The sequence below is a fragment of the Muntiacus reevesi genome, chromosome 20 (genome assembly GCF_963930625.1).
Source record: "Muntiacus reevesi chromosome 20, mMunRee1.1, whole genome shotgun sequence".
In the NCBI taxonomy this organism is placed as follows: Eukaryota; Metazoa; Chordata; class Mammalia; order Artiodactyla; family Cervidae; genus Muntiacus; species Muntiacus reevesi.
Genome location: NC_089268.1, coordinates 24,766,658 through 24,773,650, shown reverse-complemented (window position 1 = coordinate 24,773,650; position 6,993 = coordinate 24,766,658). Strand labels below are relative to the sequence as shown.

The following is a 6,993-nucleotide window of genomic DNA, read 5'->3' as shown; positions in this document are numbered from 1 at the left end:
TTGAAAAGGTTCAAAACTCTTCTCAGAAATGATTTTGAGAACATACAGCCCTCTCTGCCCAGATGTCTTTTCAAGTTGAAGTTTCTGAAGTCACTGTCCTTTTTCACACTGATTCATTCTTCTCATTTAGTCAGTTTAGAGTCATGGACCCAGAAGAGAGGGGATGGTATACTTAGAAGAAGAAGTGAAGGAGAGTGCAATAAGGGTGCAGGCAGAGCTAAGAGAAACTAGCAAGGAACAGTGAAGTCCATGAAAGCTAGCAACTTTGGGAAACACTCCAAGGCAGGAGGTGGAGCCAGTAGTATTTAATGAAAGCTTAGCTATACTGCAGCCATGAAATTAAAAGATGTTTGCTCCTTGGAAGAAAAGCTATGACCAACCTAGACAGCATATTAAAAAACAGAGACATTACTTTGCCAACAAAGGTCCATCTGGTCAAAGCTATGGTTTTTCCAGCAGCCATGTATGGATGCGAGAGTTGGATTACAAAGCTGAGTGCCGAAGAATTGATGCTTTTGAATTGTGATGTTGAAGAAGACTCTTGAGAGTCCCTTGGAATGCAAGGAGATCCAACCAGTCCATCCTAGAGGAAATCAGTCCTGAATATTCATTGGAAGGACTGATGCTGAAGATGAAACTCCAGTACTTTGGCCACCTAATGTGAAGAACTGACTCATAGGAAAAGATCCTGATGCTGGGAAAGATTGAAGGCAGGAGGAGAAGAGGTGACAGGGTATAAGATGGTTGGATGGCATCACTGACTCAATGGACATGAGTTTGAGTAAGCTCAGAAGTTGGTTATGGAGAGGAAAGCCTAGCATGCTACAGTCCACAGGGCTGCAAAGAGTCAGACATGACTGAGCAACTGACTGACTAGCTAGCTATAGGAAGGGCTTCCCTTGTGGCTCAGCTGGTTAAGAATCCACCTGCAATGCAGGAGACCTGGGTTTGATCCCTGGGTTGGAAAGATCCCCTGGAGAAGGGAAAGGCTACCCACTCCAGTATTCTGGCTTGGAGAATTCCATGGGGCTGTATAATCCATGGGGTCCCAAAGAGTCAGACATGACTGAGCAACATTCACTTTCACTTTTCTTTAGATGTAGGAAAAAACTAAATCGAAAGCTGGTGAGAAATGCAACCAATAACCAAATGTGGTCCAGATGGGCAGGAACCAGGGGAATAAATACCTTGACTTCCCTCACTCTGCACCCTCCTGATGCCGCCCATTGACCAAACCCAAGTAGAAACCAGAATGCAAGAGAAGGTTACTGTGATTCCATAGAAATCAGCGTCAGCTTCCAAGTGCACAGAGCACAGGGAGAAGGATGAAGAAGATCTGGAGGGTTCAGAGCACAGAGAGAAGGATAAAGGTCCGAAGGGCACAGAGAGAGAATACCCAGCACATTCCATGGAATCATTAAATTGTTTGCACTTTATAAGCATATTGTCTGTGTAACATCTGTTGCATCTTGTAGTATTTTATTATTATTATTCATTTTTTTCCTCTCAGTGGAGCTTCCCAGGTGGTTATAACTATGCTTCTTGACCTGCACACAGATTTCTCAGGAGACAGGTAAGGTATTCCCATCTCTTTAAGAATTTTCCACAGTTTGTTGGGATTCACACAGTCAAAGGCTTTAGTGTAGTCAATGAAGCAAAAGTTGGTATTTTTGGAATTCTCTTTTTTTTTTTCTTCTATGATCCAAAGAATGTTGACAATTTGATCTCTGGTTCTGCTGCCTTTTTTAAACCTAGCTTTGTACATCTGGAAGTTCTTGGCTCAAGTGGTAAAGTGGTAAAGAATCTTGCAGTGGTAAAGAATTCGCCTGTCAATGTAGGAAACACAGGAGATGGGGGTTCAATCCCTGGACGGGGAAGATTCCCCAGGAGTAGGGAATGGCAATCCACTCCAGTATTCTTGCCTGGAAAATCTCACAGAGAAGCCTGAGGGTAGGCTACAGTCCATGGGGTCACAAAGAGTTGGACACGACTGAGCGACTGAGAATACATTCCTCTCAGTGGTCCATGAGCATATTTCCCTGAAACTGATGAGAAACCTACATGTGATTTTGACCATTTCAAGTCTGCCATTACCATCAAGGCAAGGATGGCAAAATGCAGCCTGCCAAGTCCTGGGAGCCAGTGTCAAAGGAGAAAAACAGAGAAAGAGATGAAATTGCTTTTCTTTGGAATGAGAGAAGGGTTTGCCTGGTGGGAAGCCTGCTGAAAGGACAGTAAGGGGAACAAAGCAGGTTCACTTCTTTACAGAAGAACCTACAGAAATGGGCCTGTCCACCTCTTGCCCACTTCCCTGGGACACATCAACTCATTTGAGAAGGGTTGTGGTGTCACACCAACAAAAGCACAAATCCCTTCTCTGATTTTTGTCAGTTTATGACTATGTCCAACACAAACAGATCACACTGCATTTCACAAACTTATTTACTCACAAAATATATTCCACACACTTTCTTTTTCCACTGAGCCTCTCATAATGTTAGAGCTCCATAGAGCAAGAGAAATAAGGAAATAAACATGAATACTGTCCTTAATATTTGAAACTACCCTAAAATCACTGGAGGCTTCTTAACTGCTACATATATGCAAAGATCTGTTACATGTTAGAGAAATTAGAGATGTGCCTCTTCAGTTCAGTTCATTTCAGTCACTCAGTTGTGTTCGACTCTTTGTGATCCCATGAATTGCAGCATGCCATGCCTCCCTGTCTATCACCAACTCCCGGAGTTTACTCAAACTCATGTCTATCGAGTGGGTGATGCCATCCGGCCATCTCATCCTCTGTCGTCCCCTTCTCCTCCTGCCTCCAATCCCTCCCAGCATCAGGGTCTTTTCCAATGAGTCAACTCTTCGCATGATGTGGCCAAAGTAGTGGAGTTTCAGCTTCAACATCAGTCCTTCCAATGAACACTCAGGACTGATCTCCTTTAGGATGGACTGGTTGGATCTCCTTGCAGTCCAAGGGACTCTCAAGAGTCTTCTCCAACACCACAGTTCAAAAGCATCAATTCTTTGATGTTCAGCTTTCTTCACAGTCCAATTCTCACATCCATACACGACCACTGGAAAAACTGTAGCCTTGACTAGACGAACCTTTGTTGACAAAGTAATGTCTCTGCTTTTTAATATGCTGTCTAAGTTGGTAATAACTTTCCTTCCAAGGAGTAAATATCTTTTATGCCCCCTTAAAAAGGATCATCTGCCTCCTACAGCAGCACTCCATGAACACCGGGATATAGTACTTGTTAATTAACATTTATTCAAGTCCCCTTAAGTAATGTGTATCAAATCTCATCATGGAAGCTGACTAAAGCTTCTACTTGAACATAATCAGATTGCTGAATAGTAAGTTGAAGATTCCTAAAGGAATTACATTGAATTTTGATAAGCATGTGCTATTTTATATGTATTTTACGTGTATATATATACATATATATATATATATTTGTATTTCTCCAACACATAAGTTATTGAATTTACTGGCATACAACATATTTATGGTAACAAGAAAATGTAGTTGCCAAGAGCCAAGACGCTAGAGTCAGATTCACCTGATTTGTGATTTAGTCACAAGTTACTTCCCTTTAGTTTTCTCCTTGTAGAGCAGCCTCTAAGATGGTCCTCAGTGATTTCTACCCGAGTGGTATTCATGCCCTGGCAGAATCCCCATCTTCTTGAGTGGAGGTTCTATTGAACAGAATATGTGTGAAGAAATGAGAGGTCACCCTGATATTAGCTTACAATCTCCTTCTTGTAGGTTCCTCATCGTATTCTTTCTCCATCAAGTCCTTCCTTTGGGGTGAACCACAAAACCTCAAGGAGAAGTCAGTGTAGCAAGGACATGAAGCCTGTTTACAACCAAGGGAACGAACTTGGAGTGGGTGGGTCTTCTCTGTCCTACCAAGAGCTGTATGAACGGGCTTAAAAGTGGCTTTTACCCAGCTAAGCCTCAAGATGACTGCATCCTGGTTAACACGTTGAGTGTAGCCTTGTAGATATTCTGAACTACTTAAAAGCTTTTGCACAATGAAGGAAACTATAAGCAAGGTGAAAAGACAGCCTTCAGAATGGGAGAAAATAATAGCAAACAAAGCAACTGACAAAGAATTAATCTCAAAAATATACAAGCAGCTCCTCCAGCTCAATTCCAGAAAAATAAATGACCCAATCAAAAAATGGGCCAAAGAACTAAACAGACATTTCTCCAAAGAAGACACACAGATGGCTAACAAACACATGAAAAGATGCTCAACATCACTCATTATGAGAGAAATGCAAATCAAAACCACAATGAGGTACCATCTCACCGGTCAGAATGGCTGCTATTCAAAAGCCTACAATAAAGGCTGGAGAGGGTGTGGAGAAAAGGGAACCCTTTTACACTGTTGGTGGGAATGCAAACTAGTACAGCCACTATGGAGAACTGTGTGGAGATTCCTTAAAAAACTGGAAATTTGCCCTTTCCAGTGCCCTTTTAAGGCTGACGCAGTACCTTAAGAGGCTAACACAGGAGGGTAAAGAAAGTCTCCATAAAACCCAGAGAAGAGATTTTTAGAACTCTTCTCTGGATCCTGTCTGGAGTCACAACTGAACCGGAAGATTTTAAGTCTTAGCACTTACTAGTATGTGTATAGTTAATACCAAAGTCATTAAATTTAAACTTGAACTTCAAAAAATAAATAAATAAATAAACTTACAATGAAAAAAAAAAACAGAACAAAACTGGAAATAGAACTGCCATATGACCCAGCAATCCCACTCCTGGGCACACACACCAAGGAAACCAGATCTGAAAGAGACACATGTACCCCAATGTTCATTGCAGCACTGTTTATAATAGCCAGGACATGGAAGCAACCTAGATGCCCATTAGCAGATGAATGGATAAGGAAGCTATGGTACATATACACCATGGAATATTACTCAGCCATTAAAAAGAATACATTTGAATCAGTTCTAATGAGGTGGATGAAACTGGAACCTATTATACAGGGTGAAGTAAGTCAGAAAGAAAAACACCAATACAGTATACTAACGCATATATATGGAATTTAGAAAGATGGTAACGATGACCCTATATGCAAGACAGCAAAAGAGACACAGAGGTATAGAACAGTCTTTTGGACTCTGTGGGAGAAGGTGGGGGTGGGATGGTTTGAGAAAATAGCACTGAAACATGTATATTATCTTTGTGAAACAGATTGCCAGTCCAGGTTCGATGCATGAGACAGGGTGCTCAGGGCTGGTGCACTGGGATGACCCTGAGGGATGGAATGGGGAGGGAGGGGGGAGACGGGCTCAGGCTGGGGGACACACGTACACCCATGACTGACTCATGTCAATGTATAGCAAAAACCACTACAATATTGTAAAGTAATTAGCCTCCAATTAAATAAATTTATTAAAAAAAAAAAGATATCCTGAACTCGAACCAGAACCACCCAGCTACCACATTCCTGGATTCCTGATAATTTGGACATTCTTAAAACTCCCAAGCACATGGGTCAAAGTTTTCCCACAGACTTGGCCATTCAGTCTTAAGGAAACAAAAGCAATACCATAAGTATGATATTCTGCTATAATCCAGCATGCTGTAATAAAGAACTTAAACTCTGGAAATACACAGATATGATTTGAATCCCACCCCTGCCACTAAATAACTGTGCATCTCTGGGCAAGTGTCTTCACCTCTTGACGTTTCAATTTCCTCACCAATAAAACAAAGATAATAATAATGCCTATTTTATCAAGTTGTTGTGGGATTAAATGATATAAAGCACAAAAAAGTTTCCTCCCGAAAGGAAGGCATCCTCTAAATGTTAGTTTATTAGAAATTTCATGGGATAAAATAATAACCAATACATTGTAACTAAGAGCTTTCCATCCAATAAGGAGCATTCAGTTCAGTTCAGTTCAGTTCAGTCACTCATTCATGTCCAACTCTGCAGTCCCATGGACTGCAGCATGCCAGGCTTCCATGTCCATCACCAACTACCAAAACCTGCTTAAACTCATGTCCAGCAAGTCAGTGATGCCATCCAACCATCTCATCTTCTGTCGTCCCCTTCTCCTCCCACCTTCAATCTTTCCCAACATCAGGGTCTTTTAAAATGAATCAGTTCTCTGCATCAATTCAGTTCAGTTCAGTAGCTCAGTCGTGTCTGACTCTTTGCAACCCCATGAACTGCAGCACACCAGGCCTCCCTGTCCATCACCAACTCCCGGAGTTCACCCAAACCCATGTCCATTGAGTCGGTAATGCCATCCAGCCATCTCATCCTCTGTTATCCCCTTCTCCTTCTGCCCTTAATCTTTCCCAGCATCAGGGTCTTTTCTAGTGAGTCAGTTCTTTGCATCAGGTGGCCAAAGTACTGGAGTTTCAGCTTCAGCATCAGTCCTTTCAATGAATATTCAGGACTGATTTCCTTTAGGGTAGACTGGTTTGATCTCCTTGCAGTCCAAAGGAATCTCAAAGGGTCTTCTCCAACACCACAGTTCGAAAGCATCAATTCTTCGGTGCTCAGCTTTCTTTATAATCCAACTCTCACATGCATACAGGACTACTAGAAAAACCATAGCCTTGACTAGAAGGACCTTTGTTGGCATAGTAAAGTTTCTGCTTTTTTAATATGCTGTCTAGGTTGATCATAGCTTTCCTTCCAAGGAGCAAGCGTCTTTTAATTTCATGGCCGCAGTCACCATCTGCAGGGATTTTGGAGCCCATAAATATAAAGTCTCTCACTGTTTCCATTGTTCCCCCATCTATTTGTCATGAAGTGATTGGACCAGATGCCATGATCTTAGTTTTTTGAATGTTGAGTTTTAAGCCAACTTTTTCACTCTCCTCTTTCACTTTCATCAAGAGGCTCTTTAGTTCCTCTTCCCTTTCTGCCATATGGGTGGTGTCATCTGTATATCTGAGGTTATTGATGTTTCTCCCCACAATCTGGATTCCAGTTTTGCTTCATCCAGTCC

General features: G+C 41.8%; 1 non-coding gene across 1 annotated transcript; it reads left to right on the top strand.

Annotated features, from left to right (window-relative positions):
• Nucleotides 1-4,484: 4,484 nt before the first annotated feature.
• LOC136152026 (small nucleolar RNA SNORA26) lies at nt 4,485-4,607 on the top strand. The gene has a single exon (XR_010660182.1). It is a non-coding gene; the product is annotated as a small nucleolar RNA SNORA26 (small nucleolar RNA).
• Nucleotides 4,608-6,993: the final 2,386 nt, after the last annotated feature.